General features: G+C 50.5%; 30 non-coding genes across 30 annotated transcripts; all 30 read right to left on the reverse strand.

Annotated features, from left to right (window-relative positions):
• Positions 1–691: 691 nt before the first annotated feature.
• On the reverse strand, positions 692–773 carry Trnas-aga (transfer RNA serine (anticodon AGA)). The gene has a single exon. It is a non-coding gene; the product is annotated as a tRNA-Ser (tRNA).
• Positions 774–918: 145 nt separating this feature from the next.
• Positions 919–991, reverse strand: Trnak-uuu (transfer RNA lysine (anticodon UUU)). The gene has a single exon. It is a non-coding gene; the product is annotated as a tRNA-Lys (tRNA).
• A 670-nt stretch (positions 992–1,661) lies between these two features.
• Trnam-cau (transfer RNA methionine (anticodon CAU)) lies at positions 1,662–1,734 on the reverse strand. The gene has a single exon. It is a non-coding gene; the product is annotated as a tRNA-Met (tRNA).
• A 956-nt stretch (positions 1,735–2,690) lies between these two features.
• On the reverse strand, positions 2,691–2,772 carry Trnas-aga (transfer RNA serine (anticodon AGA)). The gene has a single exon. It is a non-coding gene; the product is annotated as a tRNA-Ser (tRNA).
• Positions 2,773–2,917: 145 nt separating this feature from the next.
• On the reverse strand, positions 2,918–2,990 carry Trnak-uuu (transfer RNA lysine (anticodon UUU)). The gene has a single exon. It is a non-coding gene; the product is annotated as a tRNA-Lys (tRNA).
• Positions 2,991–3,660: 670 nt separating this feature from the next.
• Positions 3,661–3,733, reverse strand: Trnam-cau (transfer RNA methionine (anticodon CAU)). Its single transcript has one exon. It is a non-coding gene; the product is annotated as a tRNA-Met (tRNA).
• A 956-nt stretch (positions 3,734–4,689) lies between these two features.
• Positions 4,690–4,771, reverse strand: Trnas-aga (transfer RNA serine (anticodon AGA)). Its single transcript has one exon. It is a non-coding gene; the product is annotated as a tRNA-Ser (tRNA).
• Positions 4,772–4,916: 145 nt separating this feature from the next.
• Trnak-uuu (transfer RNA lysine (anticodon UUU)) lies at positions 4,917–4,989 on the reverse strand. The gene has a single exon. It is a non-coding gene; the product is annotated as a tRNA-Lys (tRNA).
• Positions 4,990–5,659: 670 nt separating this feature from the next.
• On the reverse strand, positions 5,660–5,732 carry Trnam-cau (transfer RNA methionine (anticodon CAU)). Its single transcript has one exon. It is a non-coding gene; the product is annotated as a tRNA-Met (tRNA).
• A 957-nt stretch (positions 5,733–6,689) lies between these two features.
• Positions 6,690–6,771, reverse strand: Trnas-aga (transfer RNA serine (anticodon AGA)). The gene has a single exon. It is a non-coding gene; the product is annotated as a tRNA-Ser (tRNA).
• Positions 6,772–6,916: 145 nt separating this feature from the next.
• Trnak-uuu (transfer RNA lysine (anticodon UUU)) lies at positions 6,917–6,989 on the reverse strand. The gene has a single exon. It is a non-coding gene; the product is annotated as a tRNA-Lys (tRNA).
• Positions 6,990–7,659: 670 nt separating this feature from the next.
• Trnam-cau (transfer RNA methionine (anticodon CAU)) lies at positions 7,660–7,732 on the reverse strand. Its single transcript has one exon. It is a non-coding gene; the product is annotated as a tRNA-Met (tRNA).
• Positions 7,733–8,688: 956 nt separating this feature from the next.
• On the reverse strand, positions 8,689–8,770 carry Trnas-aga (transfer RNA serine (anticodon AGA)). The gene has a single exon. It is a non-coding gene; the product is annotated as a tRNA-Ser (tRNA).
• A 145-nt stretch (positions 8,771–8,915) lies between these two features.
• Trnak-uuu (transfer RNA lysine (anticodon UUU)) lies at positions 8,916–8,988 on the reverse strand. The gene has a single exon. It is a non-coding gene; the product is annotated as a tRNA-Lys (tRNA).
• Positions 8,989–9,658: 670 nt separating this feature from the next.
• Positions 9,659–9,731, reverse strand: Trnam-cau (transfer RNA methionine (anticodon CAU)). The gene has a single exon. It is a non-coding gene; the product is annotated as a tRNA-Met (tRNA).
• Positions 9,732–10,687: 956 nt separating this feature from the next.
• Trnas-aga (transfer RNA serine (anticodon AGA)) lies at positions 10,688–10,769 on the reverse strand. The gene has a single exon. It is a non-coding gene; the product is annotated as a tRNA-Ser (tRNA).
• A 145-nt stretch (positions 10,770–10,914) lies between these two features.
• Trnak-uuu (transfer RNA lysine (anticodon UUU)) lies at positions 10,915–10,987 on the reverse strand. The gene has a single exon. It is a non-coding gene; the product is annotated as a tRNA-Lys (tRNA).
• A 670-nt stretch (positions 10,988–11,657) lies between these two features.
• Positions 11,658–11,730, reverse strand: Trnam-cau (transfer RNA methionine (anticodon CAU)). Its single transcript has one exon. It is a non-coding gene; the product is annotated as a tRNA-Met (tRNA).
• Positions 11,731–12,686: 956 nt separating this feature from the next.
• Positions 12,687–12,768, reverse strand: Trnas-aga (transfer RNA serine (anticodon AGA)). Its single transcript has one exon. It is a non-coding gene; the product is annotated as a tRNA-Ser (tRNA).
• A 145-nt stretch (positions 12,769–12,913) lies between these two features.
• Positions 12,914–12,986, reverse strand: Trnak-uuu (transfer RNA lysine (anticodon UUU)). The gene has a single exon. It is a non-coding gene; the product is annotated as a tRNA-Lys (tRNA).
• Positions 12,987–19,455: 6,469 nt separating this feature from the next.
• Trnam-cau (transfer RNA methionine (anticodon CAU)) lies at positions 19,456–19,528 on the reverse strand. The gene has a single exon. It is a non-coding gene; the product is annotated as a tRNA-Met (tRNA).
• Positions 19,529–20,486: 958 nt separating this feature from the next.
• On the reverse strand, positions 20,487–20,568 carry Trnas-aga (transfer RNA serine (anticodon AGA)). Its single transcript has one exon. It is a non-coding gene; the product is annotated as a tRNA-Ser (tRNA).
• Positions 20,569–20,713: 145 nt separating this feature from the next.
• On the reverse strand, positions 20,714–20,786 carry Trnak-uuu (transfer RNA lysine (anticodon UUU)). Its single transcript has one exon. It is a non-coding gene; the product is annotated as a tRNA-Lys (tRNA).
• Positions 20,787–21,456: 670 nt separating this feature from the next.
• Positions 21,457–21,529, reverse strand: Trnam-cau (transfer RNA methionine (anticodon CAU)). The gene has a single exon. It is a non-coding gene; the product is annotated as a tRNA-Met (tRNA).
• A 956-nt stretch (positions 21,530–22,485) lies between these two features.
• Trnas-aga (transfer RNA serine (anticodon AGA)) lies at positions 22,486–22,567 on the reverse strand. The gene has a single exon. It is a non-coding gene; the product is annotated as a tRNA-Ser (tRNA).
• A 145-nt stretch (positions 22,568–22,712) lies between these two features.
• Positions 22,713–22,785, reverse strand: Trnak-uuu (transfer RNA lysine (anticodon UUU)). The gene has a single exon. It is a non-coding gene; the product is annotated as a tRNA-Lys (tRNA).
• A 670-nt stretch (positions 22,786–23,455) lies between these two features.
• Trnam-cau (transfer RNA methionine (anticodon CAU)) lies at positions 23,456–23,528 on the reverse strand. The gene has a single exon. It is a non-coding gene; the product is annotated as a tRNA-Met (tRNA).
• Positions 23,529–24,485: 957 nt separating this feature from the next.
• On the reverse strand, positions 24,486–24,567 carry Trnas-aga (transfer RNA serine (anticodon AGA)). The gene has a single exon. It is a non-coding gene; the product is annotated as a tRNA-Ser (tRNA).
• Positions 24,568–24,712: 145 nt separating this feature from the next.
• On the reverse strand, positions 24,713–24,785 carry Trnak-uuu (transfer RNA lysine (anticodon UUU)). The gene has a single exon. It is a non-coding gene; the product is annotated as a tRNA-Lys (tRNA).
• Positions 24,786–25,455: 670 nt separating this feature from the next.
• Positions 25,456–25,528, reverse strand: Trnam-cau (transfer RNA methionine (anticodon CAU)). Its single transcript has one exon. It is a non-coding gene; the product is annotated as a tRNA-Met (tRNA).
• Positions 25,529–25,778: the final 250 nt, after the last annotated feature.

Here is a 25,778-nt window from a genome sequence, read left to right on the forward strand (position 1 = left end):
CTGCCTACTGCACTACTGAGTCACAAACCACTCAACTACAGATGCTCGACAAGCTACCCGTGCTTTCCAAGCAGCTGTCGGCAGGGAAACTGGGATTGCCACCCAGCGACGTCGAAAAAGGGGCTAAACTCGCGAAGTCCCCCACTACACTGCCTTAAAACGACCGTTCATCACTATCGTGTGAGTAACCTTGCGTCAGCGGCGACGAGTCTTGCCCAAAGACGTAGCGTGCTTGGAGGCGCTGCCCGAATGCGTGTGGATGCACCCTCCTACCTCGTAATGCGCCTGCAGCTCCTATAGCCGTGGGCCGCCGTCGGCGGGCGGGAAGCCGACACAGCGCGGCGTTGCGAGCAGCGGCAGTGCGGTGGTGTTGTACTGTTGAGCATAGTTGCCTTCCAAGCAGTTGATCCGGGTACGATTCCCGGCCACCGCAAGTGGCGCTAACATTTCCGTATCATTATGTGGGCTCCTGCTGTTAAATTAAGGTTTTTTTTTTTTTCGTCGTTGCACCATCCTGTAGTATGTCCCGACTTGTCCCGACTTTGCTCGGCTGACGCGAAAGCTGACGCTTGGAAATCGCCCTTATCTAAAGGACAGGCACTATAAACGGCTGTGAGAGGTGAGGTGTGGCGAGGTACCAAAACGCGATATTTTCTGCTTCTTCTTCCAAAACAAGAAAAGAAAAATCGGACGCAGTCGGTAGGACTCGAACCTACGCTCCCAGAGAGAATCTGATTTCTAGTCAGACGCCTTAACCACTCGGCCACGACTGCTTGTCCAACAGGTGCCCCTCGAATCGTGAAAAACCCAACCGGTTGCGTCTGCGCAGAATGCCGACAGGAAACGTAAAACCGTGCACTGATTACGACAGGGCTACTATCGCTACGAGACGAGCCATTATGGAAGCGTTAAAATCTTCGCGCGGACAGGGACTCGAACCCTGGACCCTTAGGTTAAAAGCCTAATGCTCTACCGACTGAGCTATCCGGGCTTTCGCTTGTTGTGGTTGGAGCGGTTTCAAGCAACGTGATTAAGTGGAAGGTGTGTGTAGGCTTCTGGCGCTACTGGCGACTGCACCGACTACTCACTGACGCTGGTAGCAGCCCAACAGCGGACCAGTGCCTCTTCTCCCTTTATTCCGGTGCTGACAGTAACTGCATCACGTGCCTGCTTTCCCCGATTGCGTTCGGTTGAAGCCAAGGAAGAAGGGCGACCAACGACAGTTCGAAGACCAAAACATGGAGCGTTGTGTGCGCAAATAGTTCCGTTCCGGTACCGGGAATCGAAGCCGGACCTGTTGAGTGAAAGCCAGGTATCCTAGCCACTAGACCACACAGGACTTGCTCTACAGCGGTGAGATTTACTCCGTCTCTTATTGTATTTTGTGCTGAATCTGGACTCAGTGCTGTTCTCTGCTTGCGATCATATCCGCGCCTACAGACCGGCATGGCGCACAGTTCAAAATTGACTGTCCATTGCTGTGTGCATCGCATTTTGCTTGTAACACGGAGGAGAAATATCAAAGTTGTTACGTCGTCATAATTGGAAGTAAACATTTTGACGCTGAGGCGTGGACTCCGTGTGGATAACGGACAACAGTTAAGTTCGTTTCCTAGCAACAGCAACGCCCTTAATGCAGTCATGATGTGCAGAAAATTGAATGCCCCGGGTGAGGATCGAACTCACGACCTTAAGATTATGAGACTTACGCGCTGCCTACTGCGCTACCGAGGCACGCCGGAGACGACCTCGCAGGAAACTCGGTAAGTCTCACATATTAGAGATAGACAGTTTGCGCTTTCTGAAGAATCTGTTGTCTTGCTACACGTGCTGTCCCGACTCTCTAGATTAAACTGCAGCCGCAGCTATACAGCTATAAGGTCCTGAGGCTGACCCATCTCAAGCGAGCAATCCGCGCGGCAGCATTGTTGCCACAAGAGCAAAATAATGCATCGACCGGGAATCGTGCCGGCATACCTTAAGATTATGAGACTTAGGCGCTGCCTACTGCACTACTGAGTCACAAACCACTCAACTACAGATGCTCGACAAGCTACCCGTGCTTTCCAAGCAGCTGTCGGCAGGGAAACTGGGATTGCCACCCAGCGACGTCGAAAAAGGGGCTAAACTCGCGAAGTCCCCCACTACACTGCCTTAAAACGACCGTTCATCACTATCGTGTGAGTAACCTTGCGTCAGCGGCGACGAGTCTTGCCCAAAGACGTAGCGTGCTTGGAGGCGCTGCCCGAATGCGTGTGGATGCACCCTCCTACCTCGTAATGCGCCTGCAGCTCCTATAGCCGTGGGCCGCCGTCGGCGGGCGGGAAGCCGACACAGCGCGGCGTTGCGAGCAGCGGCAGTGCGGTGGTGTTGTACTGTTGAGCATAGTTGCCTTCCAAGCAGTTGATCCGGGTACGATTCCCGGCCACCGCAAGTGGCGCTAATTTTTCCGTATCATTATGTGGGCTCCTGCTGTTAAATTAAGGTTTTTTTTTTTTCGTCGTTGCACCATCCTGTAGTATGTCCCGACTTGTCCCGACTTTGCTCGGCTGACGCGAAAGCTGACGCTTGGAAATCGCCCTTATCTAAAGGACAGGCACTATAAACGGCTGTGAGAGGTGAGGTGTGGCGAGGTACCAAAACGCGATATTTTCTGCTTCTTCTTCCAAAACAAGAAAAGAAAAATCCGACGCAGTCGGTAGGACTCGAACCTACGCTCCCAGAGGGAATCTGATTTCTAGTCAGACGCCTTAACCACTCGGCCACGACTGCTTGTCCAACAGGTGCCCCTCGAATCGTGAAAAACCCAACCGGTTGCGTCTGCGCAGAATGCCGACAGGAAACGTAAAACCGTGCACTGATTACGACAGGGCTACTATCGCTACGAGACGAGCCATTATGGAAGCGTTAAAATCTTCGCGCGGACAGGGACTCGAACCCTGGACCCTTAGGTTAAAAGCCTAATGCTCTACCGACTGAGCTATCCGGGCTTTCGCTTGTTGTGGTTGGAGCGGTTTCAAGCAACGTGATTAAGTGGAAGGTGTGTGTAGGCTTCTGGCGCTACTGGCGACTGCACCGACTACTCACTGACGCTGGTAGCAGCCCAACAGCGGACCAGTGCCTCTTCTCCCTTTATTCCGGTGCTGACAGTAACTGCATCACGTGCCTGCTTTCCCCGATTGCGTTCGGTTGAAGCCAAGGAAGAAGGGCGACCAACGACAGTTCGAAGACCAAAACATGGAGCGTTGTGTGCGCAAATAGTTCCGTTCCGGTACCGGGAATCGAAGCCGGACCTGTTGAGTGAAAGCCAGGTATCCTAGCCACTAGACCACACAGGACTTGCTCTACAGCGGTGAGATTTACTCCGTCTCTTATTGTATTTTGTGCTGAATCTGGACTCAGTGCTGTTCTCTGCTTGCGATCATATCCGCGCCTACAGACCGGCATGGCGCACAGTTCAAAATTGACTGTCCATTGCTGTGTGCATCGCATTTTGCTTGTAACACGGAGGAGAAATATCAAAGTTGTTACGTCGTCATAATTGGAAGTAAACATTTTGACGCTGAGGCGTGGACTCCGTGTGGATAACGGACAACAGTTAAGTTCGTTTCCTAGCAACAGCAACGCCCTTAATGCAGTCATGATGTGCAGAAAATTGAATGCCCCGGGTGAGGATCGAACTCACGACCTTAAGATTATGAGACTTACGCGCTGCCTACTGCGCTACCGAGGCACGCCGGAGACGACCTCGCAGGAAACTCGGTAAGTCTCACATATTAGAGATAGACAGTTTGCGCTTTCTGAAGAATCTGTTGTCTTGCTACACGTGCTGTCCCGACTCTCTAGATTAAACTGCAGCCGCAGCTATACAGCTATAAGGTCCTGAGGCTGACCCATCTCAAGCGAGCAATCCGCGCGGCAGCATTGTTGCCACAAGAGCAAAATAATGCATCGACCGGGAATCGTGCCGGCATACCTTAAGATTATGAGACTTAGGCGCTGCCTACTGCACTACTGAGTCACAAACCACTCAACTACAGATGCTCGACAAGCTACCCGTGCTTTCCAAGCAGCTGTCGGCAGGGAAACTGGGATTGCCACCCAGCGACGTCGAAAAAGGGGCTAAACTCGCGAAGTCCCCCACTACACTGCCTTAAAACGACCGTTCATCACTATCGTGTGAGTAACCTTGCGTCAGCGGCGACGAGTCTTGCCCAAAGACGTAGCGTGCTTGGAGGCGCTGCCCGAATGCGTGTGGATGCACCCTCCTACCTCGTAATGCGCCTGCAGCTCCTATAGCCGTGGGCCGCCGTCGGCGGGCGGGAAGCCGACACAGCGCGGCGTTGCGAGCAGCGGCAGTGCGGTGGTGTTGTACTGTTGAGCATAGTTGCCTTCCAAGCAGTTGATCCGGGTACGATTCCCGGCCACCGCAAGTGGCGCTAACTTTTCCGTATCATTATGTGGGCTCCTGCTGTTAAATTAAGGTTTTTTTTTTTTCGTCGTTGCACCATCCTGTAGTATGTCCCGACTTGTCCCGACTTTGCTCGGCTGACGCGAAAGCTGACGCTTGGAAATCGCCCTTATCTAAAGGACAGGCACTATAAACGGCTGTGAGAGGTGAGGTGTGGCGAGGTACCAAAACGCGATATTTTCTGCTTCTTCTTCCAAAACAAGAAAAGAAAAATCGGACGCAGTCGGTAGGACTCGAACCTACGCTCCCAGAGAGAATCTGATTTCTAGTCAGACGCCTTAACCACTCGGCCACGACTGCTTGTCCAACAGTTGCCCCTCGAATCGTGAAAAACCCGACCGGTTGCGTCTGCGCAGAATGCCGACAGGAAACGTAAAACCGTGCACTGATTACGACAGGGCTACTATCGCTACGAGACGAGCCATTATGGAAGCGTTAAAATCTTCGCGCGGACAGGGACTCGAACCCTGGACCCTTAGGTTAAAAGCCTAATGCTCTACCGACTGAGCTATCCGGGCTTTCGCTTGTTGTGGTTGGAGCGGTTTCAAGCAACGTGATTAAGTGGAAGGTGTGTGTAGGCTTCTGGCGCTACTGGCGACTGCACCGACTACTCACTGACGCTGGTAGCAGCCCAACAGCGGACCAGTGCCTCTTCTCCCTTTATTCCGGTGCTGACAGTAACTGCATCACGTGCCTGCTTTCCCCGATTGCGTTCGGTTGAAGCCAAGGAAGAAGGGCGACCAACGACAGTTCGAAGACCAAAACATGGAGCGTTGTGTGCGCAAATAGTTCCGTTCCGGTACCGGGAATCGAAGCCGGACCTGTTGAGTGAAAGCCAGGTATCCTAGCCACTAGACCACACAGGACTTGCTCTACAGCGGTGAGATTTACTCCGTCTCTTATTGTATTTTGTGCTGAATCTGGACTCAGTGCTGTTCTCTGCTTGCGATCATATCCGCGCCTACAGACCGGCATGGCGCACAGTTCAAAATTGACTGTCCATTGCTGTGTGCATCGCATTTTGCTTGTAACACGGAGGAGAAATATCAAAGTTGTTACGTCGTCATAATTGGAAGTAAACATTTTGACGCTGAGGCGTGGACTCCGTGTGGATAACGGACAACAGTTAAGTTCGTTTCCTAGCAACAGCAACGCCCTTAATGCAGTCATGATGTGCAGAAAATTGAATGCCCCGGGTGAGGATCGAACTCACGACCTTAAGATTATGAGACTTACGCGCTGCCTACTGCGCTACCGAGGCACGCCGGAGACGACCTCGCAGGAAACTCGGTAAGTCTCACATATTAGAGATAGACAGTTTGCGCTTTCTGAAGAATCTGTTGTCTTGCTACACGTGCTGTCCCGACTCTCTAGATTAAACTGCAGCCGCAGCTATACAGCTATAAGGTCCTGAGGCTGACCCATCTCAAGCGAGCAATCCGCGCGGCAGCATTGTTGCCACAAGAGCAAAATAATGCATCGACCGGGAATCGTGCCGGCATACCTTAAGATTATGAGACTTAGGCGCTGCCTACTGCACTACTGAGTCAGAAACCACTCAACTACAGATGCTCGACAAGCTACCCGTGCTTTCCAAGCAGCTGTCGGCAGGGAAACTGGGATTGCCACCCAGCGACGTCGAAAAAGGGGCTAAACTCGCGAAGTCCCCCACTACACTGCCTTAAAACGACCGTTCATCACTATCGTGTGAGTAACCTTGCGTCAGCGGCGACGAGTCTTGCCCAAAGACGTAGCGTGCTTGGAGGCGCTGCCCGAATGCGTGTGGATGCACCCTCCTACCTCGTAATGCGCCTGCAGCTCCTATAGCCGTGGGCCGCCGTCGGCGGGCGGGAAGCCGACACAGCGCGGCGTTGCGAGCAGCGGCAGTGCGGTGGTGTTGTACTGTTGAGCATAGTTGCCTTCCAAGCAGTTGATCCGGGTACGATTCCCGGCCACCGCAAGTGGCGCTAACATTTCCGTATCATTATGTGGGCTCCTGCTGTTAAATTAAGGTTTTTTTTTTTTTCGTCGTTGCACCATCCTGTAGTATGTCCCGACTTGTCCCGACTTTGCTCGGCTGACGCGAAAGCTGACGCTTGGAAATCGCCCTTATCTAAAGGACAGGCACTATAAACGGCTGTGAGAGGTGAGGTGTGGCGAGGTACCAAAACGCGATATTTTCTGCTTCTTCTTCCAAAACAAGAAAAGAAAAATCGGACGCAGTCGGTAGGACTCGAACCTACGCTCCCAGAGAGAATCTGATTTCTAGTCAGACGCCTTAACCACTCGGCCACGACTGCTTGTCCAACAGGTGCCCCTCGAATCGTGAAAAACCCGACCGGTTGCGTCTGCGCAGAATGCCGACAGGAAACGTAAAACCGTGCACTGATTACGACAGGGCTACTATCGCTACGAGACGAGCCATTATGGAAGCGTTAAAATCTTCGCGCGGACAGGGACTCGAACCCTGGACCCTTAGGTTAAAAGCCTAATGCTCTACCGACTGAGCTATCCGGGCTTTCGCTTGTTGTGGTTGGAGCGGTTTCAAGCAACGTGATTAAGTGGAAGGTGTGTGTAGGCTTCTGGCGCTACTGGCGACTGCACCGACTACTCACTGACGCTGGTAGCAGCCCAACAGCGGACCAGTGCCTCTTCTCCCTTTATTCCGGTGCTGACAGTAACTGCATCACGTGCCTGCTTTCCCCGATTGCGTTCGGTTGAAGCCAAGGAAGAAGGGCGACCAACGACAGTTCGAAGACCAAAACATGGAGCGTTGTGTGCGCAAATAGTTCCGTTCCGGTACCGGGAATCGAAGCCGGACCTGTTGAGTGAAAGCCAGGTATCCTAGCCACTAGACCACACAGGACTTGCTCTACAGCGGTGAGATTTACTCCGTCTCTTATTGTATTTTGTGCTGAATCTGGACTCAGTGCTGTTCTCTGCTTGCGATCATATCCGCGCCTACAGACCGGCATGGCGCACAGTTCAAAATTGACTGTCCATTGCTGTGTGCATCGCATTTTGCTTGTAACACGGAGGAGAAATATCAAAGTTGTTACGTCGTCATAATTGGAAGTAAACATTTTGACGCTGAGGCGTGGACTCCGTGTGGATAACGGACAACAGTTAAGTTCGTTTCCTAGCAACAGCAACGCCCTTAATGCAGTCATGATGTGCAGAAAATTGAATGCCCCGGGTGAGGATCGAACTCACGACCTTAAGATTATGAGACTTACGCGCTGCCTACTGCGCTACCGAGCCACGCCGGAGACGACCTCGCAGGAAACTCGGTAAGTCTCACATATTAGAGATAGACAGTTTGCGCTTTCTGAAGAATCTGTTGTCTTGCTACACGTGCTGTCCCGACTCTCTAGATTAAACTGCAGCCGCAGCTATACAGCTATAAGGTCCTGAGGCTGACCCATCTTAAGCGAGCAATCCGCGCGGCAGCATTGTTGCCACAAGAGCAAAATAATGCATCGACCGGGAATCGTGCCGGCATACCTTAAGATTATGAGACTTAGGCGCTGCCTACTGCACTACTGAGTCACAAACCACTCAACTACAGATGCTCGACAAGCTACCCGTGCTTTCCAAGCAGCTGTCGGCAGGGAAACTGGGATTGCCACCCAGCGACGTCGAAAAAGGGGCTAAACTCGCGAAGTCCCCCACTACACTGCCTTAAAACGACCGTTCATCACTATCGTGTGCGTAACCTTGCGTCAGCGGCGACGAGTCTTGCCCAAAGACGTAGCGTGCTTGGAGGCGCTGCCCGAATGCGTGTGGATGCACCCTCCTACCTCGTAATGCGCCTGCAGCTCCTATAGCCGTGGGCCGCCGTCGGCGGGCGGGAAGCCGACACAGCGCGGCGTTGCGAGCAGCGGCAGTGCGGTGGTGTTGTACTGTTGAGCATAGTTGCCTTCCAAGCAGTTGATCCGGGTACGATTCCCGGCCACCGCAAGTGGCGCTAACTTTTCCGTATCATTATGTGGGCTCCTGCTGTTAAATTAAGGTTTTTTTTTTTTCGTCGTTGCACCATCCTGTAGTATGTCCCGACTTGTCCCGACTTTGCTCGGCTGACGCGAAAGCTGACGCTTGGAAATCGCCCTTATCTAAAGGACAGGCACTATAAACGGCTGTGAGAGGTGAGGTGTGGCGAGGTACCAAAACGCGATATTTTCTGCTTCTTCTTCCAAAACAAGAAAAGAAAAATCGGACGCAGTCGGTAGGACTCGAACCTACGCTCCCAGAGGGAATCTGATTTCTAGTCAGACGCCTTAACCACTCGGCCACGACTGCTTGTCCAACAGGTGCCCCTCGAATCGTGAAAAACCCGACCGGTTGCGTCTGCGCAGAATGCCGACAGGAAACGTAAAACCGTGCACTGATTACGACAGGGCTACTATCGCTACGAGACGAGCCATTATGGAAGCGTTAAAATCTTCACGCGGACAGGGACTCGAACCCTGGACCCTTAGGTTAAAAGCCTAATGCTCTACCGACTGAGCTATCCGGGCTTTCGCTTGTTGTGGTTGGAGCGGTTTCAAGCAACGTGATTAAGTGGAAGGTGTGTGTAGGCTTCTGGCGCTACTGGCGACTGCACCGACTACTCACTGACGCTGGTAGCAGCCCAACAGCGGACCAGTGCCTCTTCTCCCTTTATTCCGGTGCTGACAGTAACTGCATCACGTGCCTGCTTTCCCCGATTGCGTTCGGTTGAAGCCAAGGAAGAAGGGCGACCAACGACAGTTCGAAGACCAAAACATGGAGCGTTGTGTGCGCAAATAGTTCCGTTCCGGTACCGGGAATCGAAGCCGGACCTGTTGAGTGAAAGCCAGGTATCCTAGCCACTAGACCACACAGGACTTGCTCTACAGCGGTGAGATTTACTCCGTCTCTTATTGTATTTTGTGCTGAATCTGGACTCAGTGCTGTTCTCTGCTTGCGATCATATCCGCGCCTACAGACCGGCATGGCGCACAGTTCAAAATTGACTGTCCATTGCTGTGTGCATCGCATTTTGCTTGTAACACGGAGGAGAAATATCAAAGTTGTTACGTCGTCATAATTGGAAGTAAACATTTTGACGCTGAGGCGTGGACTCCGTGTGGATAACGGACAACAGTTAAGTTCGTTTCCTAGCAACAGCAACGCCCTTAATGCAGTCATGATGTGCAGAAAATTGAATGCCCCGGGTGAGGATCGAACTCACGACCTTAAGATTATGAGACTTACGCGCTGCCTACTGCGCTACCGAGCCACGCCGGAGACGACCTCGCAGGAAACTCGGTAAGTCTCACATATTAGAGATAGACAGTTTGCGCTTTCTGAAGAATCTGTTGTCTTGCTACACGTGCTGTCCCGACTCTCTAGATTAAACTGCAGCCGCAGCTATACAGCTATAAGGTCCTGAGGCTGACCCATCTCAAGCGAGCAATCCGCGCGGCAGCATTGTTGCCACAAGAGCAAAATAATGCATCGACCGGGAATCGTGCCGGCATACCTTAAGATTATGAGACTTAGGCGCTGCCTACTGCACTACTGAGTCACAAACCACTCAACTACAGATGCTCGACAAGCTACCCGTGCTTTCCAAGCAGCTGTCGGCAGGGAAACTGGGATTGCCACCCAGCGACGTCGAAAAAGGGGCTAAACTCGCGAAGTCCCCCACTACACTGCCTTAAAACGACCGTTCATCACTATCGTGTGAGTAACCTTGCGTCAGCGGCGACGAGTCTTGCCCAAAGACGTAGCGTGCTTGGAGGCGCTGCCCGAATGCGTGTGGATGCACCCTCCTACCTCGTAATGCGCCTGCAGCTCCTATAGCCGTGGGCCGCCGTCGGCGGGCGGGAAGCCGACACAGCGCGGCGTTGCGAGCAGCGGCAGTGCGGTGGTGTTGTACTGTTGAGCATAGTTGCCTTCCAAGCAGTTGATCCGGGTACGATTCCCGGCCACCGCAAGTGGCGCTAACTTTTCCGTATCATTATGTGGGCTCCTGCTGTTAAATTAAGGTTTTTTTTTTTTCGTCGTTGCACCATCCTGTAGTATGTCCCGACTTGTCCCGACTTTGCTCGGCTGACGCGAAAGCTGACGCTTGGAAATCGCCCTTATCTAAAGGACAGGCACTATAAACGGCTGTGAGAGGTGAGGTGTGGCGAGGTACCAAAACGCGATATTTTCTGCTTCTTCTTCCAAAACAAGAAAAGAAAAATCGGACGCAGTCGGTAGGACTCGAACCTACGCTCCCAGAGGGAATCTGATTTCTAGTCAGACGCCTTAACCACTCGGCCACGACTGCTTGTCCAACAGGTGCCCCTCGAATCGTGAAAAACCCGACCGGTTGCGTCTGCGCAGAATGCCGACAGGAAACGTAAAACCGTGCACTGATTACGACAGGGCTACTATCGCTACGAGACGAGCCATTATGGAAGCGTTAAAATCTTCGCGCGGACAGGGACTCGAACCCTGGACCCTTAGGTTAAAAGCCTAATGCTCTACCGACTGAGCTATCCGGGCTTTCGCTTGTTGTGGTTGGAGCGGTTTCAAGCAACGTGATTAAGTGGAAGGTGTGTGTAGGCTTCTGGCGCTACTGGCGACTGCACCGACTACTCACTGACGCTGGTAGCAGCCCAACAGCGGACCAGTGCCTCTTCTCCCTTTATTCCGGTGCTGACAGTAACTGCATCACGTGCCTGCTTTCCCCGATTGCGTTCGGTTGAAGCCAAGGAAGAAGGGCGACCAACGACAGTTCGAAGACCAAAACATGGAGCGTTGTGTGCGCAAATAGTTCCGTTCCGGTACCGGGAATCGAAGCCGGACCTGTTGAGTGAAAGCCAGGTATCCTAGCCACTAGACCACACAGGACTTGCTCTACAGCGGTGAGATTTACTCCGTCTCTTATTGTATTTTGTGCTGAATCTGGACTCAGTGCTGTTCTCTGCTTGCGATCATATCCGCGCCTACAGACCGGCATGGCGCACAGTTCAAAATTGACTGTCCATTGCTGTGTGCATCGCATTTTGCTTGTAACACGGAGGAGAAATATCAAAGTTGTTACGTCGTCATAATTGGAAGTAAACATTTTGACGCTGAGGCGTGGACTCCGTGTGGATAACGGACAACAGTTAAGTTCGTTTCCTAGCAACAGCAACGCCCTTAATGCAGTCATGATGTGCAGAAAATTGAATGCCCCGGGTGAGGATCGAACTCACGACCTTAAGATTATGAGACTTACGCGCTGCCTACTGCGCTACCGAGGCACGCCGGAGACGACCTCGCAGGAAACTCGGTAAGTCTCACATATTAGAGATAGACAGTTTGCGCTTTCTGAAGAATCTGTTGTCTTGCTACACGTGCTGTCCCGACTCTCTAGATTAAACTGCAGCCGCAGCTATACAGCTATAAGGTCCTGAGGCTGACCCATCTCAAGCGAGCAATCCGCGCGGCAGCATTGTTGCCACAAGAGCAAAATAATGCATCGACCGGGAATCGTGCCGGCATACCTTAAGATTATGAGACTTAGGCGCTGCCTACTGCACTACTGAGTCACAAACCACTCAACTACAGATGCTCGACAAGCTACCCGTGCTTTCCAAGCAGCTGTCGGCAGGGAAACTGGGATTGCCACCCAGCGACGTCGAAAAAGGGGCTAAACTCGCGAAGTCCCCCACTACACTGCCTTAAAACGACCGTTCATCACTATCGTGTGAGTAACCTTGCGTCAGCGGCGACGAGTCTTGCCCAAAGACGTAGCGTGCTTGGAGGCGCTGCCCGAATGCGTGTGGATGCACCCTCCTACCTCGTAATGCGCCTGCAGCTCCTATAGCCGTGGGCCGCCGTCGGCGGGCGGGAAGCCGACACAGCGCGGCGTTGCGAGCAGCGGCAGTGCGGTGGTGTTGTACTGTTGAGCATAGTTGCCTTCCAAGCAGTTGATCCGGGTACGATTCCCGGCCACCGCAAGTGGCGCTAACTTTTCCGTATCATTATGTGGGCTCCTGCTGTTAAATTAAGGTTTTTTTTTTTTCGTCGTTGCACCATCCTGTAGTATGTCCCGACTTGTCCCGACTTTGCTCGGCTGACGCGAAAGCTGACGCTTGGAAATCGCCCTTATCTAAAGGACAGGCACTATAAACGGCTGTGAGAGGTGAGGTGTGGCGAGGTACCAAAACGCGATATTTTCTGCTTCTTCTTCCAAAACAAGAAAAGAAAAGTCGGACGCAGTCGGTAGGACTCGAACCTACGCTCCCAGAGGGAATCTGATTTCTAGTCAGACGCCTTAACCACTCGGCCACGACTGCTTGTCCAACAGGTGCCCCGCGAATCGTGAAAAACCCGACCGGTTGCGTCTGCGCAGAATGCCGACAGGAAACGTAAAACCGTGCACTGATTACGACAGGGCTACTATCGCTACGAGACGAGCCATTATGGAAGCGTTAAAATCTTCGCGCGGACAGGGACTCGAACCCTGGACCCTTAGGTTAAAAGCCTAATGCTCTACCGACTGAGCTATCCGGGCTTTCGCTTGTTGTGGTTGGAGCGGTTTCAAGCAACGTGATTAAGTGGAAGGTGTGTGTAGGCTTCTGGCGCTACTGGCGACTGCACCGACTACTCACTGACGCTGGTAGCAGCCCAACAGCGGACCAGTGCCTCTTCTCCCTTTATTCCGGTGCTGACAGTAACTGCATCACGTGCCTGCTTTCCCCGATTGCGTTCGGTTGAAGCCAAGGAAGAAGGGCGACCAACGACAGTTCGAAGACCAAAACATGGAGCGTTGTGTGCGCAAATAGTTCCGTTCCGGTACCGGGAATCGAAGCCGGACCTGTTGAGTGAAAGCCAGGTATCCTAGCCACTTTTTTTTTTTTTTTTTTTTTTTTTTTTTTTTTTTTTTTTTTTTTTTTTTTTTTTGGCCTCCCTTCTCCCCACACAGCCCATCCATTCGCTCTCCTTTTATGCCTTCTTCGGCGAGCTTCTATGCTATATCGACTGATTTTTTTTTTCAAATTTACTGTGACAGTTAGGGAAATGAAATGATGTTTGGCTTCTTCGCCATGTGAGGCTTCTCCTCCGTAGAACTGAAAATTGAAAAATTAAGGCTTCTTGGGAATTAATAAATTGTCACTCTTGCTTCATACTGAAATAAATTAAACAAAATAGAAAGATTGTAACTGAGGAACACGTGCAAGAAGCTTCCACTGCATTGTGTGCAACGAAACCACCTTCCGATATTACCAAGATCCTGGAAAATCATCATAGATGAAAGTAGTTGCTGGAGATATGGGGTTCATCCAGCAGTAAGTGTGAAGCCGCAGTGCCGTTTCGGGGTTCTGTCCGAGGCCTTCACGGCTACCGTAGCGGCCCTGGGGCACACGAAGTCCCCACCGTACTTCACCCTCAACAGCGATCCCCTACTTTGGCCTGTGACTACATTTTTCGTAGACGAGGGCTATTAAGATGTTTATCCAATCCCTTGTCTCTGAAACAGAATGTGTAACATGTTACCAAAAGTATTTTTGTGGTCCCTGCGCGTACATATCTGATAATATTTTGCTCGTTCGTATAATTCGTATTCTAAAACACGGTCATTGCCGTGTTCAGATATAACGTAATGTACATAATTGCCAAACAACCACAACACAGCATTGGTTTTCTGGACAGGGAAGAAAACACCATCGGGGAAGAGTAATTTTTCAACATTGATCTCAGTACTAACAGTTCTGGTTATAAAGGCTACCCGCCGTTGGAGTCCCCTCCATATTTCGGCGTATCCGCCACAGAGAAAGCGGTGGATCAATGTGTCAACTGCGTCACATCGGGTGCACACAATCGTGTCACTAAGACCAATGGAGTGCAACTTTTCGTTAGTGGAAACTACGTTATTAACAACTCGGTACCAGTTTGCCTGAATGTCGGAAGACAGTTCACGATTACTAATATTTTTCCAAATTCTTTTCCAGTCTTTGTCGGGATATCTGCACTCCATTTTGTTGACATGTTCTTTCGTTGTTAAGAGTTCCATTAATTTCCTGCAATTCCTTGATTGTGGATTCGTGACAATACTGTCCATGTAGCTAATCTCTAAAAAGAACTGGCGAATATATTTCAATTTATAATTAATTCCGCCTATATTTATGGGTGGACGTAAATTTTCTGGCTGTAGGAGTCGATACAGCCTGGCTGTAATACTATGTGGATGTTTTTCTATAATTTGTAGGGTCCTCTTTATATATAACGCCGTAGTCTTCCGCCATATATCTGTTAAACCTAGGCCACCTTCAGCGGAAGGTAACGTAACTGTACCGACTGCTACTCTAAAAATATTCCCTGTCCATATAAATCGGCAAATGATACTCATTATACGTTTGGCAATGGGTTTCGAAACTGGCAATATTTGACCTATATATATAGCTTTTGATAAAATGGACCAATTAATTATTCTGATTCGTTGTTTAATGTTCAGATGTCTGGTCTGATTGAGTATTGTGGCTCCTCTGATTGTATCCAGTACTTTCTTCCAATTGTAGGTCATGGTCTGAAGCGGACATCGGTAAAAGGTGACACCCAGAGCGGTGTGACGATCGACGGAGCGTGCCCATTCCAAACGGACATCTTGAAGACCTTTAAGATTTAAAAACGAACTCTTCACCTCGTTAACCCTAGCGCCTGTAGCTTCACAAAAGATCTGAATATTCGTAGTTAATTTCTCTAAATCTTCGTTACTACGAATAACCACTCCAACGTCATCAGCATATGCATTGGTGACGTTGTTAACGCCAGATATCGTGATGCCCTCAAGATCGACATCGAGTCTCCTTAGTAAAGGCTCCAGTGCAACAACATACAGGAGCATTGACAAAGGACTTCCCTGCGGGACGCCGTTGCGAATTTCAATGGGTGGAGTGAAATGCCCATTTACAGACACTTGTGTTTGGATGCCTTCAACAATGTTAATTAAAACTTGCACAAAATGTTGACTAAAACCCACATAGGTCAACGTTCTGAACAAAAATAAGTGGTTGACCCTGTCAAAAGCCTTTGAGAAGTCGATAAAGGCAAGGCCTCCTGGTGAGGATGACGTTGCAAAAATTGCAGAGACATCCCTATATTCACAAACAGTTTTAAAAATATTCCGCCCCGAGAGACAGGTTTGGTGGTCACCTATGATCTTCTCCATTAGAGGTCTCAGTCTTTCCTTCAGTACACGTGCAATTATTTTATAATCCGAGTTCATCAAACATATTGGTCTCAATTGATTGAGATCTTTAACTGTCGCGTTCCTTCCCTTTGGTATTAGCACAGTTACGCTTTCTTTGAACTCGCGTGGAACAGTAACACCTTGCAACACTTCATTTATCACTTCTGTGAATTGATTACCGATGAGAGGCCAAAATTTACAATAAAACTCTACAGGCAAGCCATCAGGCCCTGGGGACTTACGGGTAGGCGAATATTTAAGTATATCAAACACCTCCTCACATGTGATCGCAGTGGTAAGGGACACATTGTCCTCGTCATTGATAACGTTGTCGATACCTGTAGTTCGTAGCAAATCGTTCGCACAGTCTAGATTATACCGGGTATCAGTATATAACGTACGATAAAATCCATAAACTGCATTTAAAATGTCAGAGTGTTCCGTCAGCACCCGGTTATCGCCCACTCTAAGACAAGCAATAAACGCTCGTCTTCTATTTCTTTCATGTTCGAGTAAGTGGTACAGCGATGCGTTTTCGTCCTCCACCGTTGTCGGGACACGAGATTTAATTTTTAAACCCTCCAGCTGTTGTCGCTTGAGACTTATGAGGTGAGCCTTGATCTTCTTTATTTCAATGAAAACCTCATCAGTCATCTGCTGAGCTGATAGTTCCCTTAAGCATGTATAGTAAAATTCAACGGTATTGCGAGACCACATCGCTCGCTCCCTCCCGTAAGCTATTAGGGATGATCTCAATTTCTTTTTAGCACATGAGGTCCACCACGCAAGGCGAGAGCTGTATTTATGGCGCATACGTAGAGCAGCCTGCCATACCTCCGCTACTGTTCTTGATAGGGCACCCTCGAACAACATATGGGTATTCAGCTTCCATAAGGGGCGACCCCAATACGTTCCTTGCTTCTGAAAACGAATGCTGCATTTCACTGCGAGATGGTCCGAAAAGGTAGTGGGAATTACTTCGATACTACTGATTTTATTTTCCAGGTTTGCTGTGACGTATATTCTGTCTATTCTGCTTTGCGAGCGACTACTGATGTACGTAAATTTGACTAACGTGGGGTATTTGCTTTCCCACACGTCTGTCCACTTCATGTTTGTCACCAAAGCCGCCAGTTCCCTGGAGAAGTTAAAATTTGGTCGCTGATCCTTTTTGTGAAGTACACAATTAAAGTCACCACCGATTAAAGCTTCCGCCGGATTCCCCTTAAGTAAATAGACCATATCGTTCTTAAAAAAATTAGCCCTATCATCTCTAGCGTTGTTACCAGAGGGGACATATACATTTAAAACAGTAGTAGTAAAAATTTTACAACTGATGCCCCTCCCATTTTCTAACAGACAAATATCCTTCACATCAATACCATCTTTGACAAGGATCGCAGTCCCACATGTGGCTTCCGGTGCAATATTTAAAATCTCTTGAAAACCTGGGACATAAAAGTTGTGGACATTAAATTCCTGTAGGAGGGCTATATCAGTATCCGACTGGTAAAGGAAATCTTTTAAAGAAGCGACTTTCGTTTCACTGCGAATCCGATTTATATTGATCGTGGTCACATTATATGTCAGTTCCGTTGGCATAGGTGCAGGTAAAAGAAATTGGCTAATGAAGTATACCCCATGCAGAGTCACGTCTGTACCATTCCATTCTGTCTGTCAGAAAGAAAAATAGACAGTAAAAAAAAAAATTAAATGCCACTAGCATGTGTCAGGTCCATCTCCATTCCGTGGTCGGTGCGATCTTCTTGGGCATCGGCCCAATCAAGTCCTTTTCCAGAGACAGTTCGGTCTAAATCCATAGTAGTGCCGGTCTGCAAACCTGCGACGCCAAGCGGTGCGCGAGGTTGTTGTTGAAGATCATCTGCATCGGCACGACTCATCTCCGCTTCAGTACACTCGTTAACTCGTGCTACTGGGCATTGTTCTCGTAGTCGTTCATTATCCCTTAAATGTTTTAACTTTTCCCGCAATGCAGGAGCTAAACTCTCTGCTGCTTTGTGTGCCAATCTCCTCTTCTTGCCTTTCTTCGAAGATCTCTTCGGCGATCTAGCAGGAGATGAAGTTTGCGACCTGTCAGGAGAAGTACCGGATGATACGTCTGACGTCGCCTGTTCCTTTTTTCGGACAAAAGTCCGCGTATCGCATTCCACAACGGCAGAAGGAGGCGCATCTTTTCCCATGGCTCCCACTGGCAGCAACCCAGTCTCCAATTCTACACTATCGCTCGTTGTGGTTTCCTTGACGCAAGTGTCTTCTGTGGGCGCCAACGTGAAACCAATGTCCAGATTGCTATCTTCGTTCATAGTTCCCGCAGAGTGGATGCCTGGAGCGTCCACTCCTCGGAAGCTAGTGGCAATATCCTCACGTTGGTGGGAATCCTGACGACGCAAGGAAACCTCCGTTGCGGGTATTTGGGGATCTTCGGCCGAGTCCGCGGAAGAACGAGCAACCACAGTGGGAGAGTTGGAAAAAGTTGGCGTCGGCATAGATTCGAGGGGCGCGGAGCTGATCGGCAGACCATCCGCAAATCTAGAGCTTGAAGCCGGAGTATCATCGACAACCGCCCGCGAGGCAGCAGGCTCCCCGCGCACAGGCGGCACCGACTCGCCTCGGCTGCGGAAGTCAGCAGCGGCAGCGTATGACAACTTCATACCAACAACAGGGCCGGAACTTGGCATCTCGTCACGCGGTAACTGCGGGACACGCCTCCGTGAACATTCTGCACGAATATGTTCAGTGGAATTGCATAAAGCGCAAGTCCGCGGTTGCCCATCATAGATAATCAAAGCACGATACCCACAAATATTAAGATAAGAGGGGACATGCTTCTGTAATTCAATCTTAATTTGCCTTACGCCGTTCAAGACAGGAAACATATGAGCTTCAGACCACCTTTCTGCCACATTGGAAATAATTCTGCCATAAGGCCGAAGGGCAACATTAAGTTCTTCGGGCGGAATTTCAAAAGGGAGCTCAAACACTCTGATCGTACGAATCCCGTACCCAGCATGACTAACAGCAACGTCACTCACATTCCCATCAGAATGATTAAACTTCACGCTACCTCCGCAACGATCCACAATGGAACTACATAATTCTGGACTTTTCATCTTCAGATACACAGCATTTGTCACAAACGAGAGATAAACTCCGACAACATCATCACCGTTAATCAATACTTTTTCGATAAACCATGCTTTAATTTCAAATGCCTTAGGTCGAACGAAATTTCGATCGAAAGTAAACTTGATTGTGTCTTTCCTCAAATAATTCGACCTATTCATTCTAGAACTTCATGAATACAAGTGCAACACGAATAGCGGCTTAGCAGCACCACTAACCTCAAACGCAGCGACTCAGCCTGTGTTTACTACAGCCAGACGTCCAGCTCCGCCACACGTCCGTCCCGCTCGGCGGCTGACTCGCAACTAGCCACTAGACCACACAGGACTTGCTCTACAGCGGTGAGATTTACTCCGTCTCTTATTGTATTTTGTGCTGAATCTGGACTCAGTGCTGTTCTCTGCTTGCGATCATATCCGCGCCTACAGACCGGCATGGCGCACAGTTCAAAATTGACTGTCCATTGCTGTGTGCATCGCATTTTGCTTGTAACACGGAGGAGAAATATCAAAGTTGTTACGTCGTCATAATTGGAAGTAAACATTTTGACGCTGAGGCGTGGACTCCGTGTGGATAACGGACAACAGTTAAGTTCGTTTCCTAGCAACAGCAACGCCCTTAATGCAGTCATGATGTGCAGAAAATTGAATGCCCCGGGTGAGGATCGAACTCACGACCTTAAGATTATGAGACTTACGCGCTGCCTACTGCGCTACCGAGGCACGCCGGAGACGACCTCGCAGGAAACTCGGTAAGTCTCACATATTAGAGATAGACAGTTTGCGCTTTCTGAAGAATCTGTTGTCTTGCTACACGTGCTGTCCCGACTCTCTAGATTAAACTGCAGCCGCAGCTATACAGCTATAAGGTCCTGAGGCTGACCCATCTCAAGCGAGCAATCCGCGCGGCAGCATTGTTGCCACAAGAGCAAAATAATGCATCGACCGGGAATCGTGCCGGCATACCTTAAGATTATGAGACTTAGGCGCTGCCTACTGCACTACTGAGTCACAAACCACTCAACTACAGATGCTCGACAAGCTACCCGTGCTTTCCAAGCAGCTGTCGGCAGGGAAACTGGGATTGCCACCCAGCGACGTCGAAAAAGGGGCTAAACTCGCGAAGTCCCCCACTACACTGCCTTAAAACGACCGTTCATCACTATCGTGTGAGTAACCTTGCGTCAGCGGCGACGAGTCTTGCCCAAAGACGTAGCGTGCTTGGAGGCGCTGCCCGAATGCGTGTGGATGCACCCTCCTACCTCGTAATGCGCCTGCAGCTCCTATAGCCGTGGGCCGCCGTCGGCGGGCGGGAAGCCGACACAGCGCGGCGTTGCGAGCAGCGGCAGTGCGGTGGTGTTGTACTGTTGAGCATAGTTGCCTTCCAAGCAGTTGATCCGGGTACGATTCCCGGCCACCGCAAGTGGCGCTAACTTTTCCGTATCATTATGTGGGCTCCTGCTGTTAAATTAAGGTTTTTTTTTTTTTTCGTCGTTGCACCATCCTGTAGTATGTCCCGACTTGTCCCGACTTTGCTCGGCTGACGCGAAAGCTGACGCTTGGAAATCGCCCTTATCTAAAGGACAGGCACTATAAACGGCTGTGAGAGGTGAGGTGTGGCGAGGTACCAAAACGCGATATTTTCTGCTTCTTCTTCCAAAACAAGAAAAGAAAAATCGGACGCAGTCGGTAGGACTCGAACCTACGCTCCCAGAGAGAATCTGATTTCTAGTCAGACGCCTTAACCACTCGGCCACGACTGCTTGTCCAACAGGTGCCCCTCGAATCGTGAAAAACCCGACCGGTTGCGTCTGCGCAGAATGCCGACAGGAAACGTAAAACCGTGCACTGATTACGACAGGGCTACTATCGCTACGAGACGAGCCATTATGGAAGCGTTAAAATCTTCGCGCGGACAGGGACTCGAACCCTGGACCCTTAGGTTAAAAGCCTAATGCTCTACCGACTGAGCTATCCGGGCTTTCGCTTGTTGTGGTTGGAGCGGTTTCAAGCAACGTGATTAAGTGGAAGGTGTGTGTAGGCTTCTGGCGCTACTGGCGACTGCACCGACTACTCACTGACGCTGGTAGCAGCCCAACAGCGGACCAGTGCCTCTTCTCCCTTTATTCCGGTGCTGACAGTAACTGCATCACGTGCCTGCTTTCCCCGATTGCGTTCGGTTGAAGCCAAGGAAGAAGGGCGACCAACGACAGTTCGAAGACCAAAACATGGAGCGTTGTGTGCGCAAATAGTTCCGTTCCGGTACCGGGAATCGAAGCCGGACCTGTTGAGTGAAAGCCAGGTATCCTAGCCACTAGACCACACAGGACTTGCTCTACAGCGGTGAGATTTACTCCGTCTCTTATTGTATTTTGTGCTGAATCTGGACTCAGTGCTGTTCTCTGCTTGCGATCATATCCGCGCCTACAGACCGGCATGGCGCACAGTTCAAAATTGACTGTCCATTGCTGTGTGCATCGCATTTTGCTTGTAACACGGAGGAGAAATATCAAAGTTGTTACGTCGTCATAATTGGAAGTAAACATTTTGACGCTGAGGCGTGGACTCCGTGTGGATAACGGACAACAGTTAAGTTCGTTTCCTAGCAACAGCAACGCCCTTAATGCAGTCATGATGTGCAGAAAATTGAATGCCCCGGGTGAGGATCGAACTCACGACCTTAAGATTATGAGACTTACGCGCTGCCTACTGCGCTACCGAGGCACGCCGGAGACGACCTCGCAGGAAACTCGGTAAGTCTCACATATTAGAGATAGACAGTTTGCGCTTTCTGAAGAATCTGTTGTCTTGCTACACGTGCTGTCCCGACTCTCTAGATTAAACTGCAGCCGCAGCTATACAGCTATAAGGTCCTGAGGCTGACCCATCTCAAGCGAGCAATCCGCGCGGCAGCATTGTTGCCACAAGAGCAAAATAATGCATCGACCGGGAATCGTGCCGGCATACCTTAAGATTATGAGACTTAGGCGCTGCCTACTGCACTACTGAGTCACAAACCACTCAACTACAGATGCTCGACAAGCTACCCGTGCTTTCCAAGCAGCTGTCGGCAGGGAAACTGGGATTGCCACCCAGCGACGTCGAAAAAGGGGCTAAACTCGCGAAGTCCCCCACTACACTGCCTTAAAACGACCGTTCATCACTATCGTGTGAGTAACCTTGCGTCAGCGGCGACGAGTCTTGCCCAAAGACGTAGCGTGCTTGGAGGCGCTGCCCGAATGCGTGTGGATGCACCCTCCTACCTCGTAATGCGCCTGCAGCTCCTATAGCCGTGGGCCGCCGTCGGCGGGCGGGAAGCCGACACAGCGCGGCGTTGCGAGCAGCGGCAGTGCGGTGGTGTTGTACTGTTGAGCATAGTTGCCTTCCAAGCAGTTGATCCGGGTACGATTCCCGGCCACCGCAAGTGGCGCTAACTTTTCCGTATCATTATGTGGGCTCCTGCTGTTAAATTAAGGTTTTTTTTTTTTCGTCGTTGCACCATCCTGTAGTATGTCCCGACTTGTCCCGACTTTGCTCGGCTGACGCGAAAGCTGACGCTTGGAAATCGCCCTTATCTAAAGGACAGGCACTATAAACGGCTGTGAGAGGTGAGGTGTGGCGAGGTACCAAAACGCGATATTTTCTGCTTCTTCTTCCAAAACAAGAAAAGAAGAATCGGACGCAGTCGGTAGGACTCGAACCTACGCTCCCAGAGGGAATCTGATTTCTAGTCAGACGCCTTAACCACTCGGCCACGACTGCTTGTCCAACAGGTGCCCCTCGAATCGTGAAAAACCCGACCGGTTGCGTCTGCGCAGAATGCCGACAGGAAACGTAAAACCGTGCACTGATTACGACAGGGCTACTATCGCTACGAGACGAGCCATTATGGAAGCGTTAAAATCTTCGCGCGGACAGGGACTCGAACCCTGGACCCTTAGGTTAAAAGCCTAATGCTCTACCGACTGAGCTATCCGGGCTTTCGCTTGTTGTGGTTGGAGCGGTTTCAAGCAACGTGATTAAGTGGAAGGTGTGTGTAGGCTTCTGGCGCTACTGGCGACTGCACCGACTACTCACTGACGCTGGTAGCAGCCCAACAGCGGACCAGTGCCTCTTCTCCCTTTATTCCGGTGCTGACAGTAACTGCATCACGTGCCTGCTTTCCCCGATTGCGTTCGGTTGAAGCCAAGGAAGAAGGGCGACCAACGACAGTTCGAAGACCAAAACATGGAGCGTTGTGTGCGCAAATAGTTCCGTTCCGGTACCGGGAATCGAAGCCGGACCTGTTGAGTGAAAGCCAGGTATCCTAGCCACTAGACCACACAGGACTTGCTCTACAGCGGTGAGATTTACTCCGTCTCTTATTGTATTTTGTGCTGAATCTGGACTCAGTGCTGTTCTCTGCTTGCGATCATATCCGCGCCTACAGACCGGCATGGCGCACAGTTCAAAATTGACTGTCCATTGCTGTGTGCATCGCATTTTGCTTGTAACACGGAGGAGAAATATCAAAGTTGTTACGTCGTCATAATTGGAAGTAAACATTTTGACGCTGAGGCGTGGACTCCGTGTGGATAACGGACAACAGTTAAGTTCGTTTCCTAGCAACAGCAACGCCCTTAATGCAGTCATGATGTGCAGAAAATTGAATGCCCCGGGTGAGGATCGAACTCACGACCTTAAGATTATGAGACTTACGCGCTGCCTACTGCGCTACCGAGGCACGCCGGAGACGACCTCGCAGGAAACTCGGTAAGTCTCACATATTAGAGATAGACAGTTTGCGCTTTCTGAAGAATCTGTTGTCTTGCTACACGTGCTGTCCCGACTCTCTAGATTAAACTGCAGCCGCAGCTATACAGCTATAAGGTCCTGAGGCTGACCCATCTCAAGCGAGCAATCCGCGCGGCAGCATTGTTGCCACAAGAGCAAAATAATGCATCGACCGGGAATCGTGCCGGCATACCTTAAGATTATGAGACTTAGGCGCTGCCTACTGCACTACTGAGTCACAAACCACTCAACTACAGATGCTCGACAAGCTACCCGTGCTTTCCAAGCAGCTGTCGGCAGGGAAACTGGGATTGCCACCCAGCGACGTCGAAAAAGGGGCTAAACTCGCGAAGTCCCCCACTACACTGCCTTAAAACGACCGTTCATCACTATCGTGTGAGTAACCTTGCGTCAGCGGCGACGAGTCTTGCCCAAAGACGTAGCGTGCTTGGAGGCGCTGCCCGAATGCGTGTGGATGCACCCTCCTACCTCGTAATGCGCCTGCAGCTCCTATAGCCGTGGGCCGCCGTCGGCGGGCGGGAAGCCGACACAGCGCGGCGTTGCGAGCAGCGGCAGTGCGGTGGTGTTGTACTGTTGAGCATAGTTGCCTTCCAAGCAGTTGATCCGGGTACGATTCCCGGCCACCGCAAGTGGCGCTAACTTTTCCGTATCATTATGTGGGCTCCTGCTGTTAAATTAAGGTTTTTTTTTTTTTCGTCGTTGCACCATCCTGTAGTATGTCCCGACTTGTCCCGACTTTGCTCGGCTGACGCGAAAGCTGACGCTTGGAAATCGCCCTTATCTAAAGGACAGGCACTATAAACGGCTGTGAGAGGTGAGGTGTGGCGAGGTACCAAAACGCGATATTTTCTGCTTCTTCTTCCAAAACAAGAAAAGAAAAATCGGACGCAGTCGGTAGGACTCGAACCTACGCTCCCAGAGAGAATCTGATTTCTAGTCAGACGCCTTAACCACTCGGCCACGACTGCTTGTCCAACAGGTGCCCCTCGAATCGTGAAAAACCCGACCGGTTGCGTCTGCGCAGAATGCCGACAGGAAACGTAAAACCGTGCACTGATTACGACAGGGCTACTATCGCTACGAGACGAGCCATTATGGAAGCGTTAAAATCTTCGCGCGGACAGGGACTCGAACCCTGGACCCTTAGGTTAAAAGCCTAATGCTCTACCGACTGAGCTATCCGGGCTTTCGCTTGTTGTGGTTGGAGCGGTTTCAAGCAACGTGATTAAGTGGAAGGTGTGTGTAGGCTTCTGGCGCTACTGGCGACTGCACCGACTACTCACTGACGCTGGTAGCAGCCCAACAGCGGACCAGTGCCTCTTCTCCCTTTATTCCGGTGCTGACAGTAACTGCATCACGTGCCTGCTTTCCCCGATTGCGTTCGGTTGAAGCCAAGGAAGAAGGGCGACCAACGACAGTTCGAAGACCAAAACATGGAGCGTTGTGTGCGCAAATAGTTCCGTTCCGGTACCGGGAATCGAAGCCGGACCTGTTGAGTGAAAGCCAGGTATCCTAGCCACTAGACCACACAGGACTTGCTCTACAGCGGTGAGATTTACTCCGTCTCTTATTGTATTTTGTGCTGAATCTGGACTCAGTGCTGTTCTCTGCTTGCGATCATATCCGCGCCTACAGACCGGCATGGCGCACAGTTCAAAATTGACTGTCCATTGCTGTGTGCATCGCATTTTGCTTGTAACACGGAGGAGAAATATCAAAGTTGTTACGTCGTCATAATTGGAAGTAAACATTTTGACGCTGAGGCGTGGACTCCGTGTGGATAACGGACAACAGTTAAGTTCGTTTCCTAGCAACAGCAACGCCCTTAATGCAGTCATGATGTGCAGAAAATTGAATGCCCCGGGTGAGGATCGAACTCACGACCTTAAGATTATGAGACTTACGCGCTGCCTACTGCGCTACCGAGGCACGCCGGAGACGACCTCGCAGGAAACTCGGTAAGTCTCACATATTAGAGATAGACAGTTTGCGCTTTCTGAAGAATCTGTTGTCTTGCTACACGTGCTGTCCCGACTCTCTAGATTAAACTGCAGCCGCAGCTATACAGCTATAAGGTCCTGAGGCTGACCCATCTCAAGCGAGCAATCCGCGCGGCAGCATTGTTGCCACAAGAGCAAAATAATGCATCGACCGGGAATCGTGCCGGCATACCTTAAGA

Source organism: Schistocerca gregaria, chromosome 3, assembly GCF_023897955.1.
Source record: "Schistocerca gregaria isolate iqSchGreg1 chromosome 3, iqSchGreg1.2, whole genome shotgun sequence".
NCBI classification, from domain to species: Eukaryota; Metazoa; Arthropoda; class Insecta; order Orthoptera; family Acrididae; genus Schistocerca; species Schistocerca gregaria.